Below are 18,476 nucleotides of genomic sequence, written 5' to 3' on the forward strand. Positions count from 1 at the left end.
CTCTGCTATCATAATAACCAACACGGCCCCGTGTTAAATACAAAACCCTCCTACCACAACAAAACAAGTAGGAACTAATATTCACATAGGAACTAAAGTTATACAACATAAAATATACAATATAAATGAATACTACATCACATTTGTAAAATATAAACACATAATAAATAATAGCCCATTTAAATAAAATAAATTGAAATGAGCTAAAACACCTGTAATAATAATACAGATCCTGCTTACACAATTAAATTAATTTCTGTGTGGCGCTTTAACTTGAGAAAATCCACCAATAAAGCTTTTGAAAACCGTTCATAAGAAAAAAAAAAGATTCATTGAGGCATTTCATTTGTAAAATACATGTTAAAATCTTTGCCATTGGGATTGCTTCTCTCTTTAGCCCAGGACTTCTTTTTTCCGCTTTCTTTCAGAAAGAAAGCTGACCAATATGCGGGGTCTGAAAGGCAAATTGTTGTTGGATTATCTTTAAATACCCGCTACTTTTTGAGCAGAATTCTAGCTTTGTATAGGCGAATGTTCCTATTGTTGAAAGCACAAAGGTGTGTAATAAACAACTAGCACATTTATATTTTGCATTTTGTTTTTTTACTGTACCGAAAATGAACCGAACCGGGACCTCAAAACCGAGGTATGTACCGAACCGAAATTTTTGTGTACCGTTACACCCCTACGTCCTAGCATGCATCACAACGCTACAGATGTAAATAACAATCAAAATTCATGTTTTGTGCTAATTATTTCTTCAGTTACTGTTCTGGTTGTTTCATTAATTGCTAGTTATGGTATTTGGTAACACTTTATTTGACAGTGACGCCATATGACTGTCGTTAGACAATCATAGTTATGACATGACACTCATGAGCATTAAAGAATGCTTATAACAGATGTCATTTAGTGTTATTTGGCAAATTATCTCACTTTTGAATGGATGTAAAAGATCAGAGCTGGACATAAATGGAGTTACTGACATAATTTGCCAGATGACACTTAATGACATCTGTCATAAGCATTCATTAATGCCCGTGATAGTGTCATGTCATAATTATGATGGTCTTATGACACCGCTGTCAAGTAAAGTGTTACATATTAAGCCAAATGAATCAACAAATAAGCCGCATTAGATTATAAACCGCAGGATTTAAAATGAGGGGAAAAAGTAGGGGCTTATCGTCTGAAAATTACGGTAATTAGAGTGGCGCTGTAGTGGTTTGTTTTGAAAGTGTTTGCATTTAGTTTTATTGATTTGGGTGGATACACTACCCTTTGGCGACAACAGTGAATCCAACATAAGTTGTGTTTTTGTCTGCGCCAATATGTTTATGTATTCGTAATTTAGTTTGGAAGTATATTTCGATTTTTTTGTCGGAATGTGTTTGAAAGATTTGTTAAGAGCATTGACAAAAAACAAACAATAAATAAAAAAACACGAGCATTTTATAGCATTTAAGCTCATGGACCTCTGCTATGCTTGTTAGCCAATTGTTCTTTCGCTGTTTGTTTGTTCCGTTTGAGGCTTAGCTAAAGTATTGCTTAGGTTAGGCTTATATGTATTTTATTGTATTTAGAAGTATATTTAGATTTTTTTTGAGGGACTATGTGTTTGAACGATTTGTTTTTTTATAAGATTAAAAAAAAAAAAAAAAAAAAAAAAAACCTTAGCATTTTATAGTATTTAAGCTAGCTGAATTTTGCCAAGAAAGTTAGCCAATTGTTTTGTTTTACTTAGATCCTCATTTATTTTCTATCCTGTTGATGCCAACTTCAGGTTTTTTAGTTTTAAATGCATTTATTGCTTTTGTGAAATGAGTTCAACTCTGTGTAGTTTGAAGAAACACTCAGGAATTTGATTTTGTATTCGCATTTAATAAACAGTTGTTTGTTTTACACATCTTAAAATGTGTTCTGCCACTCATTAAATGTTTCATCCGTTTTCTCGATTATTCGAACTAATCGATAGCTGCAGCCTGTGTAAAAAGAGAAGCAGGCTGGAAAAAAAGGAAATGAGAAACGAAACAATGACAAGAATAAAAAGGTAAAAAGAGGCCCAAGAGGAGGAGTGGAAAGTGAGGTTTCCTGTCTGAAAAGCTCTCAGCTGTGTGTAGCGCTCATCTATCAGGTGGGTGGGGGACTTGGGCAGACTGTGGTTCTTGTGTGAACTTGTCACTGGGAATGATTTGTGTTTTCAAACTCCGCGTGCAGTGTTTTCTCAACCCTAGTGGGCACTTCAAGGGCTGAAACACCCAATGGTAATACAGGTAGTTCCCGGGTTACGATTTACCCGACATGCGTGATTTAGACTTAAAGGGATCCACGGATAGAAAGTCTTGTAGTTCTTAAAAGATAAATGTTAGTACAAATTATTATAATTTGATATTGAAACCCCTCTTGATGTTTTCGTTTTTATACAATTTGTAAAATTATTTTAACTAGTAAAGCCCACAACATGATGCCTTGACATCTTTCCTTCAAACTTTTTCACAACTTTTTCATTGCATAGCCCCAGACATACTTCAGATTATAAATACTTCTCTCCAAACAGGAGAGTTTCCACAGACTTTAAAAACTGCAGTCATAAAACCTCTCCTAAAAAAAATAATCTGGATGCCTCAACCATTAGTAATTAGAGGCCAATATCAAATCTGACAATCCTGGGGAAAATTATCGAAAGGGTTGTGTTCGAACAGATCCAGACTTATGATGCAAAACAATTTTTTAAAAACTCATTTCAGTCTGGGATTCGGCCACAACACAGCACCGAGACCGTGCTTATCAAAGTCCTAAATGATATTCGTCGGAATACCGATGCAGGCAAATCATCTGTTCTGCTACTATTGGATCTCAGCGCCGCATTCGACACGGTTGATCACAACATACTACTCAGCAGATTGGAACAGTGGGTAGGGCTTACTGACACTATTCTTCAGTGGTTCACATCCTATTTACATGATAGGGATTTCTTTGTGTTAACATCTATATGCTTCCCTGAGCTCAGATTATGGAACAGTATGACATCTCCTATCACACCTATTCAGACGACACACAACTGTACATTTCTCTGTCCCCACATGATTATAGTCCCTTAGTCTCCCTGAGTAAATGCATTCATCAAATCAATGAATGGATGTGCCAGAATTTTCTCCAGTAAAATGTGGAGAAGACAGAAGTGATCATTTTTAAGACAAAAAAGCAAAGGTCAAAGATAAGCAGGCACCTTAGCACAATGTCACTTACAGCTACAAATCAAGTCAGAAACCTTGGCCTAATTATTGACTCAGACCTAAAATTTGATTTCCATCTGAAGTCTGTCACTAAATCTGCTTATTACCACCTAAAAAATATAGCCAGAATTAAGGGGCTTCTGGCTCAACAAGACATGGAAAAACATATGCATGCATTCATTTTCAGCAGATTGGACTATTGCAACGGTATATTTACGGGTCTTGATAAAAAAAAATCAGTCAGGAAGCTGCAGCTAGTACAGAATGCTGCACCCAGAGTCCTCACTAATACAAGGAAGCTGGACCACATTACACCGGTTTTGAGGTCGCTACACTGGCTTCCAGTGAGTCAAAGGATAGACTATAAAATACTACTGCTTGTCTACAAAACACTTAATGGCCTTGGACCAAAAATACATGCTTGATTTGTTAGATTCCTATGAGACATCTAGACCCCTAAGGTCATCTGGAACTGGTCTCCTGCGTGTTCCAAGAACAAGAGCCAAGCAGGGTGAGGCAGCATTTAGTTATTATGCTCCTCACCTCTGGATCAAGTTACCTGAACATCTGAAGTACGGTCAAACTTTTAGCTCCTTTAAATCAGGGCTAAAAATGCTTTTGTTTAGCACTGCATATCCATAACTGTCTATACTTGCTTTCTATTCCTCTTGTGCTTATCTCCATTGCTGAGTTCTATTATTATAGTAGTAGTTTTTATTTTTATTTATTTATTTTTATTCTATTTGTGATTAAATGGCGATTTTTATGTATAATTTTATTTCCTATTTTGATTGTCTTGGTTTTTACGTTGTATTGATTTAAATGTGATTTTTATGATCTTCATGTGATGTAAAGCACTTTGAATTGCCTTGCCTAGTAGGTCGCCATTGTTGTTAACGCCGCAGGGTGGTGACGCTGCAAGAATTCCACCCGTCACTCTTAAAAAAAAATAAAAAAATAAACGTGTCACTCTTTAATAATGTAAGGTAGTGATTTAAATACGCCACAATGTGTCAATGACGATAGCAATCAAGCCAATGAGTGTGTTTTTTCTCCTTTACTGACGCTGTAGTTTCTTTAATCCACAGTGGGAGGGAGAAAAGGGTGGACACAGGCATTCAGATTCGTAGCTCGGACCGCGCAGTTTATTGGCATAAGCTTCGGCAACTTTTTCACAACACACATAAGTATCATATAGTGAAAATTCTACAAAATTTGTCACTAAGAAGAAAAGTGCTTCAATCTGTATTACTGAGGCCCTATTCTCACACAGTTAACACAACAATGCAAAGACAACTGGCATTCACAATCAAAATAGATGCGCAAAATACACATAAAACTTACTCAGACTTTGGTCAAACTATAAACATTTTAGCAACTCCTTTAGCTCAACAAATACGCTGGATGGCAATATTTAGTCACAATATACAAACTATGATGCTGAGAGCCATTTTCAGGAGTCTTGTGAAGACAACACTCAACTGAACGTGAATCGCAAACCCAGTCTAAAAAAAAAAAAAAAAAAAAAGGAACTATGACGTCAGTCGAGGGACAAAACGCACTCATTGGCTTGATGTCTTATTAATGTAAAACTCGCCATTGACACCTTGTGGTGTATTTAAATTAGGTCTGTTAAAATTATCGCGTTAACAGGCGGTAATTAATTTTTTAAATGAATCACGTTAAAATATTTGACGCAATTAACGCACATGTCCCGTTCAAACATTAAAATGACAGCAGTGTCATGGCCACTTGTTACTTGTGTTTTTTGTCTCCCTCTGCTGGCGCTTTGGTGCGACTGATTTTATGGGTTTCAGCACCATGAGAATTGTGTAATTATTGACATCAACAATGGCGAGCTACTAGTTTATTTTTTGATTGAAAATTTTACAAATTTTATTAAAACAAAAACATTAAGAGGGGTTTTAATATAAAATATCTATAACTTGTACTCACATTCATCTTTTAAGAACTACAAGTCTTTTTATCCATGGATCGCTTTAACAGGATGTTAATGTTAATGCCATCTTGTTGATTTATAAACAAATACATTACTTATGTACAGTATGTTGAATGTATATATCCGTCTTGTGTCTTATCTTTCCATTCCAACAATAATTTACAGAAAAACATGGCATATTTTATAGATGGTTTGAATTGCGATCAATTACGATTAATTTTTAAGCTGTGATTAACTTGATTAAAAATTCTAATCGTTTGACAGCCCTAATTTAAATCACTACCATACATAGTGACTGTGAAGTACGGCAGCGTGGCCCTCCAACGTCAACAACAATGGCGAGCTATTAGTTTATTTTTTTAATTTAAAATTTACAAAATTAAAACGAAAACTAAGGTTTTTAATATGAAATTATTATTACTCGTACTAACATTTATCTTTCAAGACCCACATGTCTTTTTATCCATGGTTCCCTTAAAGGATGCCGAAGTCTCGTCCGCCGTTTTGTCTCCAGTTGTTTTATTTTCGATTTATTAAATCTAAATGGTTGATCTCTGGGTAGTCGTAGCACCGCTGTCTCTTCGCTCCCAGGACAACTCCAGCTACAAACTGCACCACAGCCGCCCAATTTGATCTATGTGTAATATATTCGTAGTGGACTTATGGAACAATTAATCGGGTTAAGCCAGATTACGATTGTACACGACTGAGGATGTGTCCAGAAATTTTGACATAAAAAAGAAATGTTACTCTATCTTTCGTGGACTTTCTTCTGCTCAAGATGCTACCGCCATGACGCCCTTGTGCATGAGAATGAAAGTCTTGGGTTTACCCCCTTTAGACTACCTCCCGTGGTCACAGCAGGAGGGAAGATTAGGTTTCAGCCCGGCTCAGTGGGGGCCACACAAAGGCAAATCTCACACCTGAGGGTTGTTTCGGATGAAGCCTGCGGCGGCTTCGTGCATCATCAGATCAGAAACATGATCCTATTGCGTGTAGATCTCGTCAAGCTAAAGATCACTGGTTGGGATCGGGGTCAAGATGTGATCCATGCGAGCTTAGCCTCGCAGGAGCACGAAAGTCCACGAGACCACCGACCTTGAGCTACCTTAATCGCACACCTCTCTCACACCTTTGCCAGTCCTTCTGGCGATCGGGATGGTGTGCGGCCTACAGTCCCTGGCAAAAGTCTTGTCGCTTCTCCAATTTGTAGGAACAATTGCTAATAACCTTTTAATTATTCAATTGGTTTCAGAAATGACTCATGTGAAAGCTAAGACCCTCCCAAATGATGTTGAATGTACAAAAATATATTTGCTTCACTGAAAAAAGATGTATCATTTAATGAAGACATAAAGGTCAAATTTTCAACAGAAAATTCATTGGTTAAAGTGTTTGCGCGGTATCGGTTGGAACAAAATCCAGCACCCACTTGGCCCTTTGTGGAATTGGTTGGACACCTGTGCCCTAGACCATGATTTTGCCATCACCAAATTTCACTGTTTTCTGAGTGAATCTCGGATCCATGCGGGCTCCGGTAGTTCTCCTGGAATATTTGCGGCGACTGTGGTGTAATTCAAAGGATTCATCTGAAAAATCCACCTTTTGCCACTTTTCCAGCATCCTTCCTTTTGACAAGCTGTGGGCCTTGGCAAATGCCACACTGTTTTTTAATTGTGTGCATCCTGAGAGATCTACAGGGTGGAAGGCAACATAAATAGTCGGAATTATCACCAAATCTGAGCTGCCTCTTACATTCCTAACCATGAAAAGGGACAAATTCTGCAGCAGGATGGTGCTCCATCGCATACTTCAATCTCTACCTCAAAGCTCCTCAAGCATAAGAAGATCAAGATCCTCCAGGACTGGCCAGCCCAGTCACCAGACATGAACCTCATTGAGTATGTCTGGGGTAGGATGGAAGAGGAAGCATGGAAGACGAAACCCAAGAATGTTGATGAACTCTTGGAGGCATGCAAGATTGCTTTCTTTGATATTCCTGATGACTTCAACAATAAAATGTATGAATCCTTGCCAAACCGCATGGATGCAGTCCTTCAAGCCCATGGAAGTCATACAAAATATTAAATTTGGATGTCACAGCACCACAACTTAATTCGCATACGTTATGTAACATATATTTTTGTATTTGAAGTACATTTTTTGTTCAATTTTCACACTACTTTCTGTAGGCGACAAAACTTTTGTCTTGCCAAAATTTCACCTTTATGTCTTCATTAAATGCTAAATCTTTTTTCAGTGAAACAAATATATTTTTGTACATTCAACATGATTTGGGAGGATCTTAGCTTTAGTATGAGCCATTTCTGAAACCAATTGAAGAATTAAAAGTCAGGTTATTAGCAATTGTTTCTACAAAATGGATAAGTGACAAGACTTTTGTCAGGGACTGTTCTTGAGTGAGCTGTTCGTGATAAAAAAAAATGCAAATGTGATCGAAAACAGGAAATTGTGTTTATTGCTGCAACGATTAATCGATTAACTCGAGTAATTCGATTATAAAAAAATTCCAATAAAACTTTGCTGGTTCAAATATTCGCTTAATCAAAGTGCCGTTGTAATGGTTCGTTTTGAAAGTTTGCATTTAGTTCTTTTAATTTGGGTGAATACACTGCCTTCTAGTGGCAACACTGAATATGACATAACTCATTTCACATGGCTGAATCAAGCTGCTCCCTGTTCCATGCTCCCCATACCAACATAAGCAAAGTTTTTGTTTGAGATTTTTTTTTTTTTTTAAATGCTTTCATAATTTAGTTTATTAGGCATATTTAGCCGTTTTTTGTGCGAATATGTGTTTGAACCATTTCAACCAATTCTGTTTTATTGCTATATAAACATGGAACGCACCAAAAGATTAGACTCTCTTCTTTCAGCAGGAAAAAAAAGTTAGTTCATATCTTTTTTCATTCTGTAAAAATCAGCATTAGAAAATAGCTTAGTTTGAGCAATTTTCCAATTTCTGATGAAAAAACTGAGAAATTGAGCTTTTTGTGAAAGCATACATTTCAAACATAACTTTGACTTATACACAGCTATTTTTACCTTTAGTTACATCCCAAACATCTGAATAATGTTTTCCTTTTACAAAATAAGATAAACAACAAGACAAATTCAGCTTTTGATAGCAAAGTAACAATTTATTTACACATAACTAACTGAAAGATGACGCTTTTCTGGCCGCGACAGCCTGGGTAAACTTTTCCCTCATCGCCGCCTGTCTCATGAAGATGGATTTTTTTGAGTCTTTCTTTTGTTGTGACCACTGCCTCGTTCGCCTGGGGAACTTGTGTTCCTGGGGGGGAACTGGTTTGGTTCCGTGCGGGACACTGGAGGGTGCGGGGGACGCGAGCGGCGAGCACCGCGGCGCGGGCTCTGCTCGGCAAGCAGCACGGACTCAACGGCATCGTTCGCTGCACTAGTTGAATCGGGTTGGGGGTCTTACCAAATGCGCTACTGCCCTTCAGTGGCCAGTTTTATTGCTTTAAAATGGATTTTCAGCCTTGTGCTTTGGAGCTAAGTTGAATCAGAACCCAGAGATGTCTCTTTTGAGAAAAAAAAAACAAAAAAAAACGTAAAATACATATAAATATGTCTTTGGGACACTGAAACAATTAAAAATAGAACGTATTTATACGTTTTTGGACGCAGATGAGTTAAGCTAGCTGACTTTTGCGATGTTAGTTAGCCAATTTTTCTTTTATTGTACTTAGATGTACAAATTTTTTTTCAGGTAAGTTTTTCTTTTCCTTATCCAATTACTCGATTATTAGAACTTAATAGTTCATCGATTCGACTACTAAAATAATCGATAGCTGCAGCCCTAATTGTGTCTCATAGAATTGTCTATGATTGTTGCAAAGAATGTTTGATTAAAAGTAGGGCTGTCAAAATTATCGCGTTAACGGGCCGTAATTAATTTTTTAAATTAATCACGTTAAAATATTTGACGCAATTAACGCACATGCCCCGCTCAGAAAGATTTAAATGACAGTACAGTGAAATGTCCACTTGTTAATTGTGTTTTATGGAGTTTTGCCGCCCTCTGCTGGCGCTATGGTGCGACTGATTTTATAGGCTTCAGCACCCATGAGCATTGTGTAAGTAATTATTAGAGGTGTGCAAAATTTCCGATTCTTAGATTATTCGCGATTCGGCCGTGGAAGATTCGAGAACGATTCACAAACATCCAAATTCCGATTATTGAAATATGCCAAGTAAAGCGGAAGTACAACACACTCAGCGCGCCGCGCGGTCAATGAGCAACGGAGCGAGAGTAGCTAAACATCATGCTTCTCTTTACCCGGCCCCTCGGGTAATGCCAATGCTCAACTCACGGCTCTAGCTCAACTCATGCCACGAGATAAAAAAACACAACAACATACCTGAAGCTGCTACAAAAGTACGTTATCCACATAATGTTACGGTAGATATCATTTATATAAGACTAGATGCACTACGGTAGCGGTAGCGTTTGCAGCACATCTACAAAAAGCTAGATGCAGACGTAGTAAACGGCCGCCATCTTAAAGCAGTACACTTCTCTGCAAGGCTGTTGTAGCGAACCTTCCAAGCAAACCTAATTAACTTTTTATCTAAAATCCTCCTAAATCGGTAAAATATTGACTTGAATCTATCTTTAAAATAGTTTTAAAACTTTCACATGTCGAAAGTTGACAAAAGGGAAATTATGGATTAACGGGAGCAATTTTAACAACTTTAACGGTTGATTCACAACATTAAATTAATTGAATGTAGTTTAAAGCTGCTGATACAGAATGGGGACTGGAGTTTTTTATTTACTGTTATTTTTGTATATTTGTTTACTGCTATATGTTAACTTGATACTGAAATAGTAGTTTGGTTTAGCCTGAGAGTATTTTTGAACAATTTTGGAACAAATGTACAAAATATTTTAAAAAAAAGAAAAAAAAAAAAAGGGGGGGGGGGGGTGCATCAATAATCGTTTTAGAATCGAATCGGACCATCTGAATCGTAATCGTAATCGAATCGTTAGGTGCCCAAAGATTCCCAGCTCTAGTAATTATTGACATCAACAATGGTGGGCTACTAGTGCATTTTTTTATTGAAAATTTTACAAATTTTATTGAAACGAAAACATTAAGAGGGGTTGTAATATAAAATTTCTATAACTTGTACTAACATTTATCTTTTAAGAACTACAAGTCTTTCTATTCAATGATCGCTTTAACAGAATGTTAATAATGTTAATGCCATCTTGTTATAAGAAACAAATACAGTCCTTATATACCGTATGTTGAATGTATGTATCCATCTTGTGTCTTATCTGTCCATTCCAACAATAATTTACAGAAAAATATGACATATTTAATAGATGATTTGAATTGCGATTAATTACGATTAATTAATTTTTAAGCTGTAATTGACTCGATTAAAAATTTTCATCGTTTGACAGCCCTAATTAAAAGTTAATCTTGCCAATTTCCATTCGTACAGAAGTTACGGTAATACGTTTTTGTTAGATTGAAGGGCTTAAGTTTGGTCGAATTTCATCAACAAGAGAGATTTCACTGCAAGAGAGAGAGACCACATCGTCTAGTTTGGCTGGCTGCCTTTCTGAGTATTAATCTAGTCAAACTTATTAAGTCCTGCATACTAAATTGGCTAAGAAGAGACTATCAGTTGACGAGACAGCTCTGACAGACATTGCGCCACGCCTTCCCGTGAGAGGCCGACCCTGGCAGAGCATTGAGGTGGCTTTCATTGTGATAAACTTGCTGTGTTCTAACGCCAGATTTAGGTGGAAACAGGACAAAAGATTTACTGCATACAGGCAGGCAGGAGTGTCTCAAGAGTGATTTGGTCGAGGATTCAAGGTAATTACTATATAAAATAGCACCATGCATGCACTTTGAAACATGAAAAAAAAAATAAATGGAAAAAATTAGTGTAACTTTGGCTTGAAATATTTACATAAAATGAACAATAACTGCCGGTTTTTTGCTTTCAACTAAGAATTTAGAATGTTTTGCGTTCATCTCTATCGAAATTTCGCAATTCACTTATTTATTTACAAGAATTTTCTACTTTAACAGCCCCTTTGTTTTGTGACGACCGCCACATTGGATTACACAATAGCGTTAATTCACCTTGAAATATTTACGTAAAATGAACGATAACTGCTCGTTTTGTGCTTTAAACCAAGAGTCTAGACTGTTTTACGTTCATATCTATAGTAATTATGATAGTTACGCATTTATTTACAAATATTTTCAATTTAAAATTCTTTGTTTTGTGATGGCCGCCATGTTGGATTTTATATCCATACACAACAGCGTAACTTAACATTCAAATAATCAGGTCATTTTCGGCCAACTGCCTGTTTTTTGGAAAAACACTGGTAATTTAGACATTTCTGCGTCCATACAGAATTTTTTTTTTTTTTTTTTTTGAATCTGCTTTTACGTGTTTTATTTTATGTAACATTTCAATCTAAAAATGACGAGGGCCAGATAGCCTGACAAGACATGCTGAGGCAATAGTGATATCGGAATTCAACCAAAATAAGTTGCGATTGTATACAGAAAAATGCAAAAATTGCTTTTGTTAAGTAAAACTAAGATGATTCTGCATGCTTTCCTCAAGTTTCTAATGTAAAAATTGAGTGATTTATTAGCTGTTGAAAAGCTAGCTTGCAAAAATTGCGCTAAATAAGAAAAATTAAAGTCACTATTTCGGGCAAAAACGTATATGTTAAATATTGCTATTGATCCTGAAAATCTAGGTAATTATCTCTGCATTTGGTTATTTTTGTGTATTTACCGTAAAATCTGAGAATTTTATTGCCATTTTAAGTTTTGTTATACTTATATGAAAAAAATAATCGGGATTTTATTAGGGAACGAATTTGAATTTTTTGATGTCGCTGCTCATGGTGACTCATATATGCCTAAGGGAAGTGCCTGTTTTAGTTTTATGTTGCTAACGGCTGTGGTTTTGAAAATATTTGAATTTGAAGTTTTTGAAAATAGGCCCCCTACGGATCAGTCCCGAGCCCTGTGTCCAGTCAACTGATAGTAAAGTCTATGGATGAGAAAATACCTTTTCAATAGCCAGGTAGTGCCATTTTGCAATATTCCTGGCCAAGATATTGTGAACTCTTCCACACTGGCAATTCTTCAAAGATCCCTAGATCAATTGCCCTTGTGGGGAAAGAGACTGGACTGCCGCCCACCATGTTAGGACTACCGTGATTGGTGGGACTCCTGGAAGGTTCCAATGCAAAAAGGTTGCAGGAATTGTTGCAACCGCGACATTGCGATTCCTGGAGAGACTGCTTTCTCAAAGCCGAAATACACTCGGGCCCTCTGCTAATGCAGGGTGACGCAGGACACACAAAGCCTGCCTCCACCTCCTCCAGGCCCGAGCGCATCCTCACTTTGGGCCCCCCACCACCGGCCATATCCCCTGTCCTCCTTCGCGTTGCTACATGCTGTGTTTACTCTGCCTCATAGCGCCAGGGCCCCGCAGAAGGGACAATGCCGCCTTTCAGAGAGACCGTCGACCCCACAGCCGAGCACGGAAGTCCGCTGGGGGGGAAACGGGGGGCGGTGGGGAGGGTGACGGCCGACACCCCTTCCCAAAACTTCACAGCCACCCGACAACTAGACTTGAGCACACTGGCCGGCAGTCCATCTTTCTCTCTTCCTCTTTCCTGCCTCATTTTTTTTATTCCTCCCCTGGTCAGAACCAAATGAGATCCAAATACTGTGAGTCACTTCCCAACCAGTCCAAATGTCCGGCGGTGGTTGCTGAGTCACTACAAGTGTAACATTAAAAACAGCCATTTAATGCCCCTCAAGATGCTTGATTGCGGTCAAAAGTGCTGTAAAGCATATATGTTTAACCCTTTAAAGGGTAAATGACTATTTTTGGTCAACATACATGTATCACATTATGGTACACAACTGTGGTCCTAATAATCACATATATTTATCATCATTATTCATCATATATACAACACTATATATATATATATATATATATATATATAAACACTAATTTTCGGACTATAAACCGCTACTTTTTCCCCCTCATTTTGAATCCTCTGGCTTATAGTCCAGTACTGCTTATTTGTCAATGTTTTTGGGTTAATAGGTAACACTTTATTTGACAGCGGCGTCATAAGACCGTCATAATTATGACATGACACAGTCATAGGCATTAATGAATGCTTATGACTAGGGTTGTTCCGATCATGTTTTTTTGCTCCCGATCCGATCGTTTTAGTTTGAGTATCTGCCGATCCCGATATTTCCCGATCCGATTGCTTTTTTTTTGCTCCCGATTCAATTCCAATCATTCCCGATAATCTTTCCTGATCATATATTTTGGCAATGCATTATGAAAAAAATGATAAAACTCGGAGGAATATATACATTCAACATACAGTACATAAGTACTGTATTTGTTTATGATGACAATAAATCCTCAAGATGGCATTTACATTATTAACATTCTTTCTGAGAGAGGGATCCACTGATAGAAAGACTTGTGACTTTGTATATTGTGACTAAATATTGCCATCTAGTGTATTTGTTGAGCTTTCAGTAAATGATACTGTAGCCATTTAACTGTTCTGCCCAAATGCATGATTGAAAGTGGAACCATGACTGTGCATCGTGCTACCAATTGATATATCTTCTCTGCGTTGGGAAATAACATAGGGTGTTAAGAAAAAGATCAATTATTACCTTTCATCCCCACATTGCTTCCCACGATATTTCTAATCGTAGGGAGTGGGATTGTAAGGCTTTAGCCAATTAAAAAAAGGCTCCAAAAGCTGCCAGAATTCACTCTACTCATTTTACGCTGCCTTTTAGCTCTCTATATAGGTAAAACGGCGCCGTTACAGATTGAACGCGACAATGCGTGAGTGGTTCGTGCAGCGCATGCGTTAATTGCGTTAAAAATTTTAACGCGATAAATTTTTTTTTTTAATTACCGCTGTTAACGGGATAAATTTGATAACCCTACCTTAAGCCTAAACTAAAGACTCTTGAGTGTAACGTATTATGCCTGTAACAAATACAATTAGAAAACGATTTAATTTAACCAAAAAAAAAAAAAAAATATATATATATATATATATATAGAGCCATTTATATATATATATATATATATTTTTTTTTTAAAAAGGCATGTCCGATATTTTTTTTGCCGATTCCAATACTTTGAAAATGACGTGATCGGACCCGATCGATCGGCATCATCTCTACTTATGACATACAGTATGTCATTAAGTGTCATCTGGCAAATTTTGTCACTAACTCCATTTATGTCCAGCTCGGATCTTTTACATCCATTCAAAAGTGAGATAATTTGCCGGATGACTTTTTATGACATCTGTCATAAGTATTAATTAATGCTTATCACAGTGTCGTGTCATAATTGTAATGGTCTTATGACAGTCTTATGGCACCACTATCGAATAAAGTGTAACCAAATACCATAACTAGCAATTAGTGAAACAACTACAACAGCAACTGAAGAAATTAGCACAGAACATGAATTTTGTTATCTACATCTGTATCCCTGCAATGCATGCTGGGAGGCATGTTGGACGACAACAGTGTTTACAGCAAGTGGCAGCAGAGGTTGACTGTCTCCTCCAAGAGAGCAGTGATGGCCAAATGAATCTTGAAGCACTGAAGCTTTGCAGCCAATTTGTTCAACGCTTTGTGGTGGTTCATTTGGTCTTATGAGGCCGCTGTCAAAGTGTTACTGGTTGATATATTTTGGTTTAAATGTCCCATAGAGTCCCACCAGGTTAGAGTCCGGTGCAACTTAGCTATGAAGCAATGCCGTTTTTGTATCAAATTTGGTGGGTGGCGGCTTATAGTCAAGTGCGCCATATAGTCCGAAAATTACGGTAAAAATACACACATACTATACATATACTGGTCACACATATATACAAGGTGTCCACAAAGTCTGGGAACATCGGAATTTTACTTTTATTTATTCAACAGCAATGTTGACCGATACAATCGAGTTCACCTGAATTTTGCAAGGCACATCAAATTATCATTGATAATAATGGAAATCATTTAAAATGTAATTTCTTAACATTATACTTCAATTATTTTATTTTATTTTATTTTTTAAATGTTACACACATGCTATACATATACACACATATAGTACTGTATATATGGCTGCAACAACTAATCGATTAAAATCGATGAATAAATTAGTTGCCTACGAATTTTATAATCGATTTTTGTGGGCAGCAATGAGTAGTGCCGTTTGGGTCCTTGTTTGTGTGTAATGAGAGGCTGCGTGGACGCTGCAGTGATTAGAGCAAAAGAGAGTTCACTGCTACACTCAGTTTGGGTTGCTGAATCAATAATATTACGAAGTGTCGAGAGTTAGATTGTCTTTTGTGTTGTTAGATCCAGTGTGCCTCCGTCAGATGTGAGTAAATGAAGCCAATTGTATCGTTTGTACGCTTTGTTGATGAGATGTTATGATTTAGCACGGAGCGCTAAGCTATTTAGCGATTATGCTAATCAGGTTCTTAAGTGTCTTTTGTGTTCTGAGATAGTGAAGATAGTGAAGTTGTCTAATTTCTTTTGATTAAGAAACCACACAGATAACCCAATCATTACAGCTTTCAACACAAGCTCCCATTCAAACTGTAAATTGTCATACAAGAGAGTGTGCTTTGAAATTGGATTTGGATTGTATATATCAATAACTATTTGACGAGGAAAGCTGATTCATTACAGTCTGTCTCCTCCTCATTTGATTCTGTTTAGAAAATAAAAGACATTGATACAATTTATATCAGCTCTTTGCCCACAGGAAAAAAAAATGTCAATCAGCATTTGAATGAACAGGACTTTTGTCTGATTTGTGTCCTGAGAAATTCTTTTGATATTCTCTACTCAGAACTCTTATTAAAAACAGTACAGTTGTAGACTATACAGCACGGGTGCCCAAGTCTGGTCCTCGAGAGCGCCTATCCAGCTTGTTTTCCATATCTCCCTCCTCCAACACACCTTAATCAAATAATCAGGATCGTGATGAGGGCTCCTGCAGAGCTTGCTGATGATCTGATCATTTGATTCAGATGTATTAAAGGAGGGAGACATAGAAAACAAGCTGGATTGAGGCTCTCGAGGACCGGACTTCGGCACCCCTGCTATACAGTTAAGTCTCCAGTTTCCAGTGGCTGAGTGAAGGATGAATAATAAGGTAATGAATCCACTTGTGGCTAAGCATATGACAGTTAGCAACCAACTTCTCAGTGCTGCGAGTGAAAGCCACGCCAAAGTTAATTCTGGAGTATCCTGGTAGCCTTTTTTTCCCCCTCCTCGGACAAAACTTTTTGTCTCTTTTGTTGCTCTGCCATCAAGCGTGGACTTCCGTCTTTATAATGAACGGGGAAGTGACGTATGCCGTAAAACAGTCGGCGCATTTGTGAGGTAGGGTTCCTGCCACCCTCCTCAAAAGTTGATTAGGTCCGGTGAAAGCGCTACAGACCCCCTCAAGATATAAAAGAGGTGTCATTCAACTAGTTGTTAGATGACATATCATCACAAATGTTATGAAAATATTTTATCAAGGTTGACAAGTTACTTAGTGTTGTTTGAAGTCATTGCTTTGCTAACCTAGATAGCAGACCGATGCTGAAAAGATGTTGGCTCAACATTCCGCTGTCGATCTTATATCGTTGAATCAACATCACTTTTGCACCCTCAATTAATGTTATTTCAAGGTTGAAATCCTTTCAAAACCGAAACGTCATTTTGATTATTAATAATATTGGAACAACGCTGAATCAATGTTATGTTTTTGACCAAAACGCCCGCTCATCCATAATTCAATGACTTTTCAATCATATTTCCCGGTCAATCATAAATCAACTATTTTTCAACATTAGTTCATCTACTATAAAACAATGTTAATCCAAACATCGCCTGACATACCTTAGAACTAGTGCTGCAACGATTAATCGATTAACTCGAGTATTTGATTAGAAAAAAAATATTCAAACTAAATTTTGCTGCTTCGAGTATTCGTTTAATTTAGAGCTGAAACGAGTACTCGAGCAACTCGAGTAACTCGAGTTTAAAAACTGATCCGAGTAATTTTATTCACCTCGAGTAATCGTTTATTTTGACAGCTCTAAGCATCACGTTTTGCTCGGACTACTTTTAATGCGGGACAACGCGCTGTCACGTGCGGAGGGGAAGAAGGGGGAAAAAAAAAACTTACTGCAGCCGACAGCCGCCACAAACGACGCCGACGTTGCTAAATACTAGCCCGCACGATGCTACGTTGGTACAGGTGGCGTCTCATGCGTCTCATAGAGATCACATGTATGTTGAACTAGATGCTAAATGACAGACTCGGCCGCATCTGGGCAGCTTTAGTAAACAGCCGCCATCTTAAAGCAGTAGAGCGCTAAGCGCTAATAAAGAGCGCTAAGCGCTAATAAATAAGAATAACGTTACTGTTCTGAAGTAACGTTAGCCCTGCGGAGGGCTAGGTTTCTATTAATTATGACCACTGTCGATGCTTGGCTAACGTGTCTTACATACAGGCTTTAACATAACATAGCATTGTGGAGTGATGAGGGTGTAAAATAAAAACTTAATCATGCTAACTATCAATTTTAGCTCAGTAGTCATTGCTGGATAAAACACCAAGTAGCACTGGTGCTAATGTGCTCCAATACAGCCTGTATCATACATTTATTTTGAACACTGCAAAAACTCAAAATCCTATCAGGACTTACAGTTTAGACTAACTTAAAACTTAACTAAAACTTAAAAATGGCTTGACACAAAGAGAAATTCAATTGAAAGACGTGGGAAAAAATCCAAACTTTTAAGTGATGTGTGTTATCAAGCGTAACGGCATTTTTAGGTAAGATATATATTAGGGCTGTCAAACGATTAAAATTTTTTAATCGAGTTAATTACAGCTTAAAAATGAATCATAATTAATCGCAATTAATTGCAATTCAAACCATCTCTAAAATATGCCATATTTTTATGTAAATTATTGTTGGAATGGAAAGATAAGACACACGAAGGATATATACATTACAACATACTGTACATCAGTACTGTATTTGTTTATTGTAACAATAAATCCACAAATGGCATTATTAACATTATTTCTGTTAAAGTGATCCACGGATAGAAAGACTTGTAATTCTTAAAAGATAAATGTTATGGTTACAAGTTATAGTAATTTTATATTAA

General features: G+C 37.2%; 2 protein-coding genes across 3 annotated transcripts in view; one reads left to right on the plus strand and one right to left on the minus strand.

The window, feature by feature from the left end:
* Positions 1-18,476, minus strand: part of tfap4 (transcription factor AP-4 (activating enhancer binding protein 4)) — a 93,455-nt gene that overhangs the window by 68,264 nt on the left and 6,715 nt on the right. The gene's annotated exons all lie outside the window — the stretch shown is intronic.
* The window catches only part of glis2b (GLIS family zinc finger 2b), a 99,227-nt gene that overhangs the window by 48,435 nt on the left and 32,316 nt on the right, over positions 1-18,476 (plus strand). The window contains exon 2 of one of the 2 annotated variants that reach the window (XM_057860778.1): positions 10,994-11,075. The exons of the other annotated variant lie outside the window; for it this stretch is intronic. The gene's annotated coding sequence lies outside the window, so the exon portion shown is untranslated. The remainder of the gene's footprint in view (positions 1-10,993; positions 11,076-18,476) is intronic. 2 annotated transcript variants of the gene reach the window in all.

The sequence above is a fragment of the Corythoichthys intestinalis genome, chromosome 16, assembly GCF_030265065.1.
Source record: "Corythoichthys intestinalis isolate RoL2023-P3 chromosome 16, ASM3026506v1, whole genome shotgun sequence".
Lineage (NCBI taxonomy): Eukaryota > Metazoa > Chordata > Actinopteri > Syngnathiformes > Syngnathidae > Corythoichthys > Corythoichthys intestinalis.